General features: G+C 48.1%; 1 long non-coding RNA gene across 1 annotated transcript; it reads left to right on the top strand.

The window, feature by feature from the left end:
* The first annotated feature begins 616 nt into the window (after positions 1-616).
* LOC118156649 lies at positions 617-10,628 on the top strand. Its single transcript, XR_004746363.1, has 2 exons — positions 617-810; positions 10,088-10,628. It is a non-coding gene; the product is annotated as an uncharacterized LOC118156649 (long non-coding RNA).
* The last annotated feature ends 5,323 nt before the right edge of the window (positions 10,629-15,951 follow it).

Genomic DNA, 15,951 nt, shown 5'->3' with positions numbered 1-15,951 from the left:
CTGCGGCATGCACGCAGCGCTCCCTTCTGAAGCAGGGGGTTTGCCCAAACCGCTCTTGAAAAAGTGCATTTTTCACCTGTGCAGATGGGGAGAGGTTGGGGATCCCCGCCCTGCACGCTGGTGCTGCCCGACCAGGGGGTAGGTTGGGAGGAATAAAGGTTTGCTGGCCATCGAGGGACCGACGGCCGCGTGAACCTGCGGGGCCCCGTCCCCTCTGCCTTCCCCAGCTCCTGGGAAGGAACCGACAGATCTTGCTGTAAAGCGAGGCGGTGCTCAGCAGGAGCAAAAGGTGATGTGAAGAAACCCTTTAATGATGCAGGTTTGATCTGGAAATAAAAGCCTTTCTTAAAAACGCATTCCCAAACCCCCTCCCTTTCTTTTAAAGCAATGTTTTTATAATTCAAACCAGCTCTGAGGGCTCCGGTTACACATCTGCCTGCTGCATGTGATGTTGCAGTCCATCTTAGCAAGCAGTAAAAGTACAGGTGTTTCGGTTTTAAAGTAACCATTTTAAAAATAAACTCCGAATGGGGCCTCGGATGATTATTTTTTACGGCCGGCCCCGCTCCCACTGCAGCCCGTCCGCTCAAGGGTTAAGCGGCGGCGAGGAACCGCTCGTGACTTCATTGCTCTTCCATCTGGTGGGAACCCTGAAAACCATTTGTAAATTAATTTTTTACTTTGAATGCATGCTGCCGCATACAGTCATCGCTGGATCCTGCACAGACAGCTTGCACTGCTGCTTCAACATGTCTCCAGCGACAGGCTCGGCTCCCACTGACTCTGAATGCAGGAGAATAAAATCATTAAGTATGTATGTCCATTCTGCCCGCGTGCTTCTCCCCATACTTTATGCCATAATTATCATCACATTAGTTTAGTAAATAATGTTGACACATGGTTCCGTAACAGCTGTAGAGTGTCCATCTGACACCCGCGCAATCAGAAGTTCAGCTCGTCGAGAAAAAGGACAGATTGAGCCGCAAATTTCTTCGTCTACACTTCTCCTTGCCTGCCTTCGGGAGGCTCGTGAGGAGGACGCGGGTTCCCCGCTAGCCCTGTCACAGATGAGAAAATCTATTATTTCCTATTAAATCCCTTCAAATAATCCATTCATCTGATCTTTGAGAAATGCAAAGCGCCCATTAATCATACAACTGGTGAGCACTGATTTACAGATTAATCTAATTAGACCTCATTTGTTTCAGGTGAAAGCAGCTATATTAACAACCGCTGCCCAGCGCACAAAGCCCCGCACATGTGGCTCCGTGTAGAAGTCAGGATCAATTACGGGATTGACTTTGTGGAGCTCGCGCTGCTCTGGTTGAGGGTCTGTCAACATTCCCATTACAAATTCAAACGCTGCTTTTAAGGGATTTATTGCTCAGCCAGAACATCGGGTTGACTCTTGGCATCTGAGATCTAAGCCCCGAATCGCCGGGTACTTAGCGAAACCACTCGACCTGTTGGAAGCCCCCAGAGGGGGCAGGGGCAGGGCGAAGCAGCAGGGCCGTGGTGTCTGGCGCAGGGCTCTGAAGTAAGGCTTTGTGTTAGGAATGCCGATTTTGTTGAATTAATTTCTGCATTTCAGCCCCAACAAGGGGACAGGCCCCAGCGAGGCGGCTTGCGGGCTGGGGACAGAGCCAGGTACCGCGTCCTTGGGTACGGCTGCGGGTGCTGAGCTGCCACCCGCGGCACCGCTGTTCTCCGAGCATTTGCCGTGTGCCCGCTGTCACGGGAGTTTGCCCCTTGCTCCTGGGGATTGCCCCGGCTCCCAGGTGAGCAGAGCAGGCCCTGGATAAGCCCTGTTGTTCGGTCTTTTGTTATATGGCCTGAAGAAAAAAGGCTATCGGTGGCGCTTCCAAATGAGCAATTTGTATTTTTAGCCCTTTAGTTTAACAGATGTGCGCTTTGGACTAGCCTCCAGATTAGAGTGGAAACCTGAGCATTTAACTGACAAGGCAAAAAATGCTAAGCCTGTTTGTGGGATGCAGAGAAAAAACCTGCCAGGGAAAAAAAAAAAAAAACAACACACCAGAAATGCTTCCTATTTATTTTCATCAGCATCTAGGTAAATACATTGTAATGGGAATATTTAAAGACCTATAATCTTATTTACATTCTAAGCATGAATGCAGTTCCCAGTACATTGCAGACATCTGTCAGACAAACAGACAAGACTCTGCAAAGATATTTAAAACGCTCTTCTCTTAAACAGCAAGGAAGCTGTTTGGGGATTTTGGCAGGATAGCTGGGATATGACATGTCTTTTTTTATTCTTTTTTTCCTCCCCGTAGCAAATGATTTCTTCAGCTTCTTACAAGCAGGCTAAAGAAATTCTGTTTGATAGGGTATTTACTATGAAAATTGAAGTGATAACTCATGGACCGATCTAATTTGTCAGGTGTTCTCACTTCAAGGGCTGTCCTCTACCTCAGGTATATTTTGAGGGTTTTTCTTCCCGTTGTCATCTCAGCACCGAAATAGCGCGGCACAGGGCGGTCACGTCAAATACCGTCAAACAAAGTGAAGTCTTTCTATTTCATGCACCACGTCCCGAGAGCCAAACGGAGGGCTTAGCACGTGGGGAATAAGCTCGCCTTTCCGCGGCCTCTTTCGCAGCCCAGCTCTCTGGAAGCTGGGCGAAGCTGCGAGGAATTTGCCTCGTCTGTGGCCAGGAGGTTTGTGTTCCTGCAACCTTTACCTTCCACGGCACAAACACCAGCACCTCCTGTCCGCTGGGAGGATGAGGGCTGCAGGGGGGGCATCACCGTTCCCTCTCCCCCCTGCTGTGCTTCCTCAGTCTACGACAGCTCGGAAAACAACCGCTGTTTTGGCATCATCACCGCATGTCCCTGCTGAGCCCTGTTCCAGGTCTGCTTTCCTCAGAGGTTCCCCAAGGCCTCTGGCCTGCCCACGGAGCACCGGGGTGCCCAGGTTGGCCCGGCAGGCCTGGGCTGCTGACGATTTTGCCACGCTCCTCGAGATCTCCTCGGCGCCTGTTTTTCGGCGGCTCGACACAATATTGCTGCATAATTTGGAAGTGTCTCCTCTTCGTTTTTTGGATGCGAGACTTAGCAACAGGGAAAGGTGCTAAAGAGAGACAAAACTTGTGTGGGTGGCTGGAGATTAGCCATTTGGAAATCCACCCTTGTCTTTGTACCACAAGCTGTTCCCCTGCTTCCACTCCAATCGCTGCGCCCGGGAGCAGCCGCCGAGCCCCGGGGCGCTGCCGGGAGCGGTGGGGCTGAGGGGCCCCTCACGTTTCGGTGTCCCCACGGTGCTGGTGGCCGGGTGCCCATCGCCACCCGCGGTCGCTGCCCTGTGCAGGGACGAGGGACGTGCTCAGGCTGCGTGCCCTGCGCTCGCCAGCCTCGTTGGTATGAAACCCAGAGCTCCTCTTGTTAAACACCGCCGAACGTTCCCTTCATTTCCAAAGACAAATATGAACAGAAACACAACCAAACATGTACTGTATTAAAATCATTGATTCACAATATTTAAATTTCCAGCTAGCCTCCAATTAGCAGGCTTTCCAATATTTGAACAGAAGACCATTTTAATGCAATTACAAACACATTTTAGGCATCTAAATTTTTTGCATAATTAGTTCCCCATTAAACTATTTATGTAGCCCTTTTTCCATCAGAAACAGAGAAAGCAGAACAATTTTATTCCTTACTGTTACAATAATTAACTATGCAAGTAGAACAGCATATTAATAGAGTATAATTTGTTTACATTTAAAAGAAAATTGTGTTAGATTAGCATAGCAAAAGACTATTTCCATATCCAGGCAGTAATATGCAGGCCTAATAGCAATTTACAGTGTAGTTAAAGAATATTATTAATAAAGTAATACAGTGTAATTCTGTTTGCCCCCACCATATTTCACAATGTCCTTAATTACAGCTAATTCCATCGAGACTAATTTGGGTGTTATTAAGCAGTAGACACAGGAATCTTAAGCGCAACCTTTGTTAATCACGAAGTTGCAAAGTTACCGGGGAGCCCCCTCCCGCAGCCCGAGGCAGGGCACACACACTTCATTGTCACGGCCACTTGTCCCCTGCAGGAGCTGGGCCCCTGCCGCCCCGTGCCCCGCTCCCCAGCGGCACTGCTCCGGCGGTGCTGCTCCTTGCGCTTCCTTGCACCCACTCTTATGACCGCTTTCCAGCTCGAAACTCTTCCAGCCAGCACGTTGCTAGAGTTTCAAGCCTGGCAGAAGCAGGCTGTCGGCTCCCTGTCCCCTCTCGCAGCAGTGTGAACCCTCTCCTGGGAGCATCCAGGTCACTGCAGAGAGTGCTGGCACAAGAACGGCTGTTCCCAGTGGTGCCTGCTCCGGTAAGGGCTCTTATTTGTGCCGCAAGCTCAGCTCAATACATGCAGTGTGTTTCCGCTGTGAGTCAGCTCTTTGTCGTGAATCATCTTTCACAAAAAGGCCCCTGCGTGTCTCTGCGTTCTTCCTGCCTCTCCTGCCCGCTCCCACCTGGTCTCACCCGGCTTCTTGCGCCAGGGTCAGCCCACCCGGGTGAGCTGGGCTGCGGCAGGGGGGAGCCATGGGGGCTTGCATTTTTTCCCGTGCTTTAGGAGGAGCTGAATGTCCCTGCTGCCCTCGCAGCAACGTGCAGTGCTGTGCTGACCCCAGCTGCGCAGGACACGCTGTGGGTACCCACCGCATGTGCAACGTGGGCCTGCATGGGGTTTTTCGCCTCAGTGGGCAGTACGAGTTATGGCTGAGTGATGATGAGTTTCATAAGTGCAGCTGAAGAGCCTGAAAAGCATCTGAGAAGCATGGATGGGAGCTGTCGGCCGGCCCGCAGCAGCACTGACCACTTGTTCTCTGTGGGAAGACAGCTAAAAGTAAAGCAATCAATACCACAGCCACACACAAAAAGAGCTACATCAATGTGATCTGCTGTTTTTGTTTAATTTCACCTCTCTGCTGCACATGGGATAAAAATCCCGGTAAGGTTAGCTGGAATCGAAGCCGGTGGCTGTGCCACCCCACCTTTGGGGTGGTTCCCTGGGGGCTGCATGCTGCTGGGGCAGCTCTGCGCTCTTGTGCTTCATTTAGGCAAAGCCTTTTACTTCCTTGAGCAGCTGCCCCAGGTGCTTAGTTGGCTGAGGTGGGTTTCGCATGGGTATTGCAAGAGTCCCAAGAATTCCCCCAAATTCCTTGTGTATTTGTGATACGGGGGACATAAGCCAAAGCCATTTTCCTCCTTCTCTCTATATATATCCTCACAAAGGCAAAGGAATTACAGGGAGAAACATTCCCTTTGAGCATGGTTTTTGCCCAGAGAAGGTTATTCCTTCTATGGGCAATCAAGATGTTTTCTATTCCCATATTTAGATGCACATCAATGCACTGGATTAAATTTCTCCACATGCCAGTATGCCCCAGCATATGTTTTCAAGGCACAGCATACACATCCCATCATGCTAAAATGATTTGTGGCAAAATCGCACAAAGCCCAAGTAAGCGATTTCTTAATTGTGCTCTTGAACTCAATTACACTCTTTTCTCTGCCATCGCTGCAAGCCGGCCGGGGCCGCTCGGCCGGGGGAGCCCTGGGAGCTGCTGGCCACCATGGCAGGGCCTGAGGGGCTGCAGGGGCCTGGGGGGCTGCCACGGCCCGACGGGCTGCTGGAACCCGACTGCCTTTTGGTGATGGCAGCCCAGGGCCAGGCACTGCTCCCTCACAGGCCCCCTGCCCTTGGCAGCGCCATGGGACTGCGTGCCGGCCCGGCCCGAAGTCTCTGCCAGCCTCCTTCCAGGCAGAGCCACAGGGAGGGGGCTGTGGGCATCTGTAGGTGCGGGGAGTTTCATCTGCACAGACACAATTAATTTTGGTAACCTAAAAAGCTCATGATTAATGCCTTGCGAGTTAGGCGTATATATTTAGTCATCCCAAGTATCCAGATAAATGACCTTTGTTTCAACACGAGAGCCAAGCTCCCATTCAAGTACTGGCTAATCCAAAGCTCGGATAAATGCTTTATATCAGAACTGCCGTTATCTGCAGCACATTTCTCTCAACATAGCTCTTACACAGTTTTCTCTTTTTCCTCTTATTTATTTATTTATTTATTTATTTTTAATGTTATTGTCTTACTCTCAGTAGAATTTTCCAAACAGGGCTCAGAGATGTTCATCTAAGTCAAAGACCAAAGAGATCACTGGTAAACATGGTTCAGCAATTATTTGATTCACCAAATATGAAACAAAAAAATAAAGAAAAGGAAAGAAAGAAATATAAATCAGAAAGAAAAAAAAAAATAAGAAAAGAAGAAAAAGAGATAGAGAAAGAGAGAAGCCATAGCTGTGTCTTCATATCCTGCAGATGGCTAATATTCATATGTAACTGTCAGGCGTATCACAATGCCAAGCTCAAAAGCAGAGTGCATCAGCTTGTTCTTGCATCTGAGCCATTAAACCCAATGGGTCTCGCGCAGAAGGATCGCAGGCTGCACCCGGAGCTGGCAGCCTCGCACCTGCAGCCGCTTCCAACAGCTCGGAGGCTCCGGAAAATGGGAGAAGCCTAAGGCAGCGTGAGGCTGGGGGAGCGCTTCCCGCGCTGGGCTGTCAGGAGAGTCTGCTCTGGGAGGTGGGAAATTCAGGAGAGAAGAGTTTCGATCCATCCCCGCCTCCACCTTTAGGATTCCCAAATGCCGCTGCATTTTTCAGTGCTGCCAGCCTCACCTGCCTGCAGCACACGACCCAGGGGGGTTCATTTCTCTCAGCCTCTGCTTTGTTTTATTTGTGGTCCTTGCTTTGGTGACACGTGAAGTCAATAAATCCTGCCTTCCTGAAATAATAACAGTGAAATGGAGAATGGGACCAATCTGGTAACAGGAAGGTAGAAATAGAAGAAAAACAGAAGGAAAGCACTCAAACATTTTGCTGCAGCAAGAGGACATGCTTCCTCACTCCTCTAGGGAGGGGATGCTGTCCCAGCCTTTGTTTCCTTCTTACATTTTAAAACTGCCTTAATATGGGCCTTCGGCCCTATTTCTGGACTAGTACTTTACCACTCTCCATTGTATATCTCCACTGTGGAGAAAATGCTCACGTTAACCAAAGCATGGTCATCCTCATCTTCAATGTCACTGTGGCCTTCCGTGACTTTGTGCCATGAAGTCACTGCACCAGACGGCTCGGTAGGACAAAATGCTCAGCATGTGGGCTAGCAGGGTGCTGGGGAATTTCCCCTCTCTGTCCTTGTGGTCCTGTCTGGCCACACTGGCTGTGCTGATGAGCTGCTTTGTCCCACCACAGTGCAGGTGGCAGCAGGAGCTCTTCCTCCTCCTCCTCCTGCTCCTGCTCCCCAGGCACAGGGACCTTCCCCAGGTGGTGGTGGTCCTGCTGCCCACCCGCAGGCGGCAGAGCGGGGTGAACCAGGCTGCAGGATCCATGTGGCTGCAGCCCCAGCACGGTGGGTGTCGGTGCTGCGTGGTGTGGGGCATGCTTCAAGTGGGGCTAGCAAAATATTGCTCATTCCCACAGCCCAGATTTCCCAGGGTTTGAAGTGGCTGCTGCAGCCCCATCTCTATCGGCTCTCCGGTTGCTGCCAGCTTTTACAGGAGCCCGACACCATCTTTCTCCAATAAATTCTCATAACAATGAAATTTTAATCGCACTCAAAACAATAGGCGCGATTTTCTTTTTTTTTTTGCTTTTCAGAGTGCCCTGTGTTGCACACATCCAGTGCAAAAGCCGCCTTTGTGTAAACGCTGGCAGCATCTCAGCAGCCCGGAGCCGGCAGGGTCCCTGACAGCCTCCCCACCTGCACGGGCGGCGGGACAGACGGACAGACACCCGGACAGACCCCGTCCCAGGGTGATGTGTGGGGGCGGCCACAGCGAGGGCGTGCAAGCCCCTGGCAAACAGCGAGCACCTCAGCTCTTGGACACAGCCTTCGAGCTCCCCACGTCCCCTCCTGCTGATCCCAGTTGCACCATTTTCACAGGGGGAAAAGTCCCACCACCGCAGGGCTCCTGGGAAATCGCCTAGACGAAAACCCCACATCCACTGCTTTGAAACCCGAGCGGCCAAATACCCTCATGGTGCAGTACACCGCGTTCCGTGGGGCTTGTCCGGGGATGAATTTGGCCTCATACCTCTTTGTCAGTGTCATTTACTGAAATGAATTTATCCCCGCTTTCAAGTTCATTCTCCCTCTCTTTTTTTAATTATTTCTAGGTTTGATGCTAAAGGTTTGCAGCCATCAGAATTGCAAAAGTATAGGAATTAATGAGGAAAATGACGAGCTAATGTCCACATTTTGTCTTTCACAGGCCTGAATTGATAGTCATCGCTTGGCTTTGAAAGTAATTTATCTGGATTGAAAACATAGAAGCCAAACCACAGCCAGGAAACTCACCTCAGCTTCTTCTCAGCTCAGATTCTTAGGCTATTTTGTGCCTTTTTTCTTTTTTTTTTTTCTTTTTTTTTTTTTTTTTTTGGTATATAAAGACTTAGAATATGGATTGGAAAGGTTGAATATGTATTGAAAAAGTTGTGGTTTTTAATCTTTCTAGTTGATCTAGTCAACATGATTTCTGTGGTTTGGGATTTCTTTTTTTTTTAAAAAAAAAAAAGTGAAGAAATATTGTGAAGACTAAGTTAAGTGTTGCCTTTTTGCATTCAAATTACATTACTAAGACATTTCTAAATAATGTATGCCAACTGATATGGTACTGCAGCATGTATTTTGCCACTGTCTTGTGGGCTAAAAAATTGAATTACCTTTTGGTAATTTGATACATCTTTAATTAGCATCGCCGTTTAATCCAACAGCACGGTAATATGACAATGTCTCTTCTCTGGTGAGAGCAGATCTAAAGACATACTTAGTCCACATCTTTCTCTTTTTTTTTTTTTTTTTTTTTTGTTGTTGATGCACCACACCGCTTTTTTCTTTATAAATACCTAGCTGTGATTCAAACCTTGCCTCAAAAGGCACAACCACTGCAAACAGCCACTGCTCCACCAGGTGCTAAAGCATATTATGAAAACCATGGAATGTGTCATGAAAGAGTAATTTGACACAAGCTTAGGAGTCCAAAAGACCTTTCTGATGGCCACAGATAAAAAATCCGACACAAGTAATATTGGCAAGGGCTTAGAGACCCAATCCTGCAAAGAGCAGGTGCCCGCAGATAACGATGCAGCCTGGAGGGGGCTGCGGATGGAGCGCTGCGCCCCTGCCCCTGCCCGAGGTGCACAGGTCACAAATCCTTCCCTGCCTCCGCTCCCACCCACCAGACGTGAGTCTGCAGCTGCACCAAGCTATTCTCCTCCTCTGTGCTTCTCCAGAAATACAAATGCATCCAGACAGGCTGGGCTCTTTAGAAGCCAGTGATGTGTTAAGCAGTCTCTCAAATGCACACAGGCACTTAGAGAAAAGCAGTTGTTCAGGAGCTTTATCTCGCCCTGTTCCTCTGTGGGACAGAGCCTGGAGGCCCAGCCGTACCCAGAACGGTGCCGGGCAGGATGGTGCTGGGCAGCGTTATTTCAGGGCTGCCTGCAGCAGAGGAATCGAGGGGCGGAGAGGGGCTGCGAGCTCTCGGAGGCAAGTTAGCTTCCCGCTGTATGGCAGCCAGAAAAGCAGGTGATTCCCCAGGTACCAGGTTGCTATGAAGAAAATTAATAATTAATGCCGCAGAACAATTAATGCGGTGGTGGCTGGAAGCACTGCTGTCGCGGGTGGCACTGCCGTTATCAGGGGGACGCAGCAGCGCAGTGGCTCCTGCCCGCAGCGCCCAGCCACGGGGTGGCAGGTCTGCAGGGTGATGCTCTCTTCTCTCCTTCCTGACCCCGTGTTTTGGCCGTTGTTTTCCATGACTTTGGTGCCTGTGGTCTGTTTTTTCCCTGGGAGATGGAGCCTGGCTGACCCATCCCCAGCAACTCCGTTCTTCCCCCGGGGAGAAGGGGGACCCGACCAGGATAACTTCCCACCTCATCCAGCATTTTCTAATAATTTGAATCCTTCCTTCCCTGTAGAAGGTTTTTTTCCTGGATGCCAGCATTACAAGTCTTTTCTTTCTTTCATTTCTTTCCTTTTATTTTTTTCCCCAAAAGATGCTTTGAGATACGCCGATTCCTCCCAGTGCCAGTTAAAATCTGCCTCTGGCAGCAGCACTTCCCCAGTGACATTTTCAAATGCCTCAAGAAGAGTCACCGCACCGCCTGTCAGATTTCCGCGAGTGGACGCCACCAGCAGCACGGCAGAACATCTTTTATTCCCAATAAAGATGTGCAAAATTATCAAGCCCGAGTTAATGTGTAGGTTGGAAATACTTGTCCCAAATAACAGGATAGTTTACAACCCGTCTCTACTTTTGACATGCTGATATCCTCAAATAGCAACAATAAAGCTTCTGTCTTCTTTCAAGATATTTGTCATCTTTTGATCTTAAGCCAGAAAAAATTGAATTCTGGGAGATCAAAACTACAAAACTGATAGCTTATATCCTCAGCAAGTGCTTATCAAGTGTAATCCAGAAAGATGGCACATTTCAAAAGTGGCAATGAATAAAGTTCAGCTCCCTGCAAAAAAAGTAAACAAACTTCAAACAGAAGTAGCTTTAGCAGCCCATGAATTTCCTTCTAATACTGAGCTCTTTTCTGTTAGTCTGACTCGCAGGAATTTTCAGTGAAATTAAGGCCACAAAAGCCACATACTATATGATTTCAAGGAGAAAATGACCAGTGAAATACCTCATAAGCCCACCCCGCTCTGCCGCAGCCTCTGATCTGGGGGGCAGTGGCCTCTGCCTACCTCTCTGACCTGGCATGGCACAAGCAGCACCATTCGCTATGGGACAACCTGTTTGGGAATCCTTGGTCTGAAACATGCTGGGATGAGTCCTTCCCCTCCCTGCTGGAGGGATGCCGGGCTCTGCAAGCAGCCTGGGACAGGGCTATGGGTGCTGCCCCTGCCCAGCCCCAGCCCTGCTCCCATCTCCAAACTGCTCCGGCCAGCCCTCGCCCGGGGCCATCCCTAGTCCCCCTTTATTTCTCTTATGCTGACCCCGGTGTCTGAACACATATTGCACCTGGAGAGTTTAAAAAAAAAAAAAAAAAACATGGGAAAATGGCATAAAAAAGTCTAAGAATTCTTGAAACCCTTTTTATCAGCGCTAAGGCTACAAGGCAGACAGAGGAAAACAAAGTCAGCAGTGGTTGTAAATTGTCTGGAAACCATAAATTAAAATTAAAGAGTTCAAATATGATATAAAATCATTTAATCTGGATGATTTATGCTCATTCTCAGATGCAATTATTTACTAACGCTTCTGTTTATTGCTCTTTTGACTTTTTTAATTACTGTATTCCAAAAATTCAATTACCGAGTGTAGTATATATTTCAAGCAATAGTATTGTAAATAAAAAGAGAACCAATTAATAATGTGCTTAGTCTAGCAAAGCTAAATCAAGTGTAATACAAAATGCCTGGGAACTTGATCAAGGGCTGAACGCTGAGAGCGAAGACCCCATCCCGTGGTGCAGGGGCTGCGCAGGCACACCCGGGGGGCTGTGGTGTGTGACCAGTGCTCGAGGAGCTGGGGAAGATTATTGGGATTTTGGGTGCTTCCTACCCCAAGTGCCAGGGCAGTGCCCTGGTGTCTGTCCAGTTGTCGCCTGCCCTGAGCATCCCCCGTGCGTGGGGACAGCTTGGGGCAGGGCTTAGCTCTGGGAATGTTTTCATAATAAATATTTTTTCCTTTTATCTTGTTCTGTCAACAGACTTTGACATTACTAGAAAAATCAATTTCTAGTCACCTCAGGAAGATTGTTCAACAAATATCTCGTCTGAGACCTTTGCTTGTAAATGATATTTGCTTTCTCTCTCTATAAATATATACACATGCTGGTATAACAGAGACCAAGGCGAGTGTTTATGCTGCACAGGATGCTATAGGTGGGCCCAAGCTGTCTGATATAACATTATTCTGAAAGAAAAGCCTGACAGAGTATATTAAAATAGGAAGAATGCATTTTTCCATAGCCTCCTTCTCAGAAATGGCTGAATTTAGTTTTTGACCCTTGGTGCATGTGTGTTTGGGGAAGGGGGCTTGGGGACCGGCCCCGGCTGAGCCCAGCTTGCTCCCATGCCTCAGGTGATCAGCTCTGGCAGCGGCCCCTTTTCACCTAAAAAAAATATTAAAAAATGTTTACTGCCGCTTGTGGAGCTAATTCTTCTTTCTGCGTTGTGTGCCCAGTAAATCTATCACCCCGCAGCCCAGCAGCTCCAGTATTTCACATGTAACGTGGTACAAGAGCAGTGATTTGTGAAATGCGATAGCTGCTCTGTCTGTAAGGCTGCAGCTCACATCAAACTGGGGAGTTTTAAAAGCCGTAAGTAAAACTTCAACCAGAACAGAAGAAAGAAAGTGCTCTCCAAATCTTCTTCTGTCCTCAGGACAGACAAAAAAAAAAAAAAAAAAAAAAAAAAAAAAGCCTTATAAACTGGAATTGATTCTTGTAAAACCTTCATAAAAAATAAATCCCAACATTTAGGAACATCTGTTGTGGAGCTCAAGATTTCTTTGAATGAGTCCAGCCTCGGAGGTGTGTGACTGGGCACATCCTATAATAAAGCACCTTCCTGCTGGATTCTGGTCTTTGCAATATTAATCAGGATTAATTTTTAACTCATAAATAATAGTATGCATGCATGAGAACAACATCTCTGCAGTGAGCCTGTCGGGCTGAGGCATGTGCACGGGTGGGCGGTGGGATGCTGGAAGGTTTTGCAGCTTGTGATGCACGTGGCCGTGAGTGTAGGGGACACTGATGGGATGCAACCCTGCAGAGAGCACAACCCAGCCCTTCCGTGTCCCTGGGTCCCCATGTCCCCATCCCTCTCCCCGGGGCCAGCTCTGCTGGTAGCCACCCTCACGTGGACATGGTGGGACATCACATCACATCACATCACATCACATCACAACATCGCTGTCGTGATCAGGTGCTCGAATCTCCCAGGTTCCTGCTTTTGGTGGGTGTGCAGGGTGTCAGGCCACGGGAGCAGAGGTGGGTTTCCTGCACCTCCTGTTTATTAACGGGAGTCATATGGCCGAGTCCCTGCGTGCCGCGCTGAGCCCCCTGCATATCCATATGGTCCCGAGGACTCCAGTACGCCGTGTGTCTGAAGGTACTGAACGGCTTAATTAGAATATTAAACTGATTTACAGGTCCTAAATAATAGGTATCATTAAGCTAACTCTGCTCAAAAAGGGGTTTGACACGTGTACACTTCTAGCTATAACATATGGAGCAAAATCCTGAGCAGTCAGCAAAGAGGCGCAGCGGCAGCTTGAAGCCGGACATCGCAGCCCCGTAAGATGTATGGATGCAGGAGAGCCGAGCCGAGGTGAAGGGTATCCTGCGGAGAGAACAACCTCAGGCGCTTGCTACCGGTGCATTTTGTAAGGACAAGGGAAGGGCAGTGCATAGCACCAGCAAAGGTGGGCATGGTGGGTTCGGGTGGCCTCATGGGCTGCCCCGAGTGCTTGCAGGGACTTTCATCCCAAGGAATAGCTGGTCCCACAGGCAGGGTTGGCACAGCACAGCGAGGTGCACCAACTGCTGCCAGGGAGCAAAAAGAGAATTGTTTGCAGAATTTCCCTTTCCCTCGCTATTTCTCCCCAGAACTGCTCACTCCTCTTTGGAGTCCCGTCACGATGCAGAAATATATTTAATTTTTTCACACACATTAGCTAATTTCGCATCAGAAGATAGCAAGACTGACTTTTTGAACATTTTAGCATGAACATTTATTCTTCCAAATTAAATTTTAAAGGTTTAGCTCCTCATGCAGAATAAGCCCCTAAGGGATGTTTGCACTAAAGGAGAGATTTTTATGGAAATAATGTTTCTCTCCTGAACTTTGAACAGAAACTAGAGGAGAAACCTGGAAGGGGAGGGAGAGGGAAAGTGTTACCGACTACCAGGCCTCGGTACAGAATGCTGAGAGCCCGTGGATCCTCATCTTTGATCTGAAAATTTAACATTGAGGCTCTGCATTTACGTTGCCTGCCTTGTAAAACCCAGCGCTACCAAGGGGGAAAATGGAAAAAGTGAATTTTAGCAATGGTCTGAGGATGTCTAAGGGTGGAGGGGGGGGACTGTAGAGTTTTCTTTGTGTTTACACGAAAACCGTTCCAGATGGTGGTTAGGAGGAATTTACACCCAGACCAGATGCAGCCTGGTTCGTCTAGACTTGTTTCTGCTGCAGGACAGACGCAGGAGCTTGTCGGAGGAAAGAAGTCCCTGAACCAAGGATTTCATTACAAAAAGTTATTATCAACTAAATAGTAAACGTGCTACCTGGCTAGAAGAAAGTATTAAAAGATATTTACACTTGAAAATAAGTAATTAGTAGTAGTTCAATCACTACAGAAAGTGCTGGGACAGGACAGAGGAGTGAGTATAAATAGAGACAAGAGAGATTTATTATTAAATTAAAGTCACTTAATTACTGCAAATGTTAAATATGCAGTTTTCTGACATTTAAATGATATTTTTCACCAAAATTAAAATGAATTGTCCACTCTGAATTCCCACTTCTTAGACAGCATGTAAATGTCAGTCCTAAATTAAAGTTAACTAGGATCGGTGTCTGCTATCCATTTCAAAAAAAAAAAAAAAAAGTAAAAAAAAAGGAAAGAAAAAAGATTTAATTAGAATCAATAAAGCACTTTTTATTGAAGTTTCCAGCCTGTGCTGGATTCCGAGCACACGGGAAGCCGCTAACGCCAGCCGCCCGAGGATCTTAGCAGCTTTGGGTCAAAGGCGAGTGCTGCCGCCCCACCTGCGCCGGCTGCGGGGCTCTGACCCCTGCCAGCACCGCCGAGCTGCTGGACGGGGACGGGGACGGGATGGGGACAGGATGGGGATGGGGATGGGGACGGGGGCGGTGGCAGGGGTGGAGGGGCTGGGAGGAGTGGATAAGTGAGAGCAGACCCTCGGCGGGACCAAGCCAGCAACGCCGCGCTGATTTACACCAGACGAGAATCTGCTCCCGCGCCTTTTTTCTTGCTGTGTGTTTTTGGATGGGCTCCATTCAAGCTGTGAGGTAAGCACGCTGCCTTTTGACTTGCAATTAAAAACACTATTTTTAACTTAAATACATCCTCTGAACTCCTCAGAGTGTTTTCATAAAAAGAAATCAAAACATATCTACCCATGCTTTCAGTTAAAAATGATGAAAAGCCCTTTAATCCGCAAATGTATATATGTTACTAGGGCTTTGATTAAACAGTCTGTCCCTGTTCAGAACATTTTTCTCCAAATGTTCTGCTGACTGGAGGTGTGCTCGAGCACACATGGGCACGTGCTGGCCTGGGAGGGTGAGCAGCGCCCATCCTCACGGCTTTTCCGTATGGACAAGCTCACCTACTCACGCTGACATTTCAGCAGAGCAGCTTTTTCATGTTGCCAGTCCCCTTTATTTTTTTAAAAATCATTTCTGCGAGCTGCACGACTACTGTACTCATAATCCCCGCCGCGTGGAAGTGATTATATTAAAGGCCTTTTTACAGTGCATGCACTCAGATCAAGATGTAATATGCATTTCATATCCCCTGACTCCCTGTCCTAAAATAGAGACAAAACATTCTGTAATGTCAGATTGCTTTGAATTAGTTTTAATTTGATTAGAAATATCCCACAAGGCTGCCCTCGTACGCAGAGATTATGTATAATTAATGCTGTGATCAATTAGATCTGAATTGTTAGTCCATCAAGAAGCAATAACATGGGCTCTGATTTTCAAAGAGTTTTCCCCTAATCGTCTTGTTCTAGGGCTCCTTATGATGAGACACAAAAGCCCCTAAATTAGGACAACATGGTACTGCACACGTTCGGAAGATTCATCCCCCGGCTTGCTGCTGACAAACGCGTATGGGATATGGCAGGCCAGCCCCGACTCCTCGCACAGG

Source organism: Oxyura jamaicensis, chromosome Z (genome assembly GCF_011077185.1).
Source record: "Oxyura jamaicensis isolate SHBP4307 breed ruddy duck chromosome Z, BPBGC_Ojam_1.0, whole genome shotgun sequence".
Lineage (NCBI taxonomy): Eukaryota > Metazoa > Chordata > Aves > Anseriformes > Anatidae > Oxyura > Oxyura jamaicensis.
The sequence above is the reverse complement of the archived record's forward strand: the minus strand, read 5'-3'. Positions and strand labels throughout refer to the sequence as shown.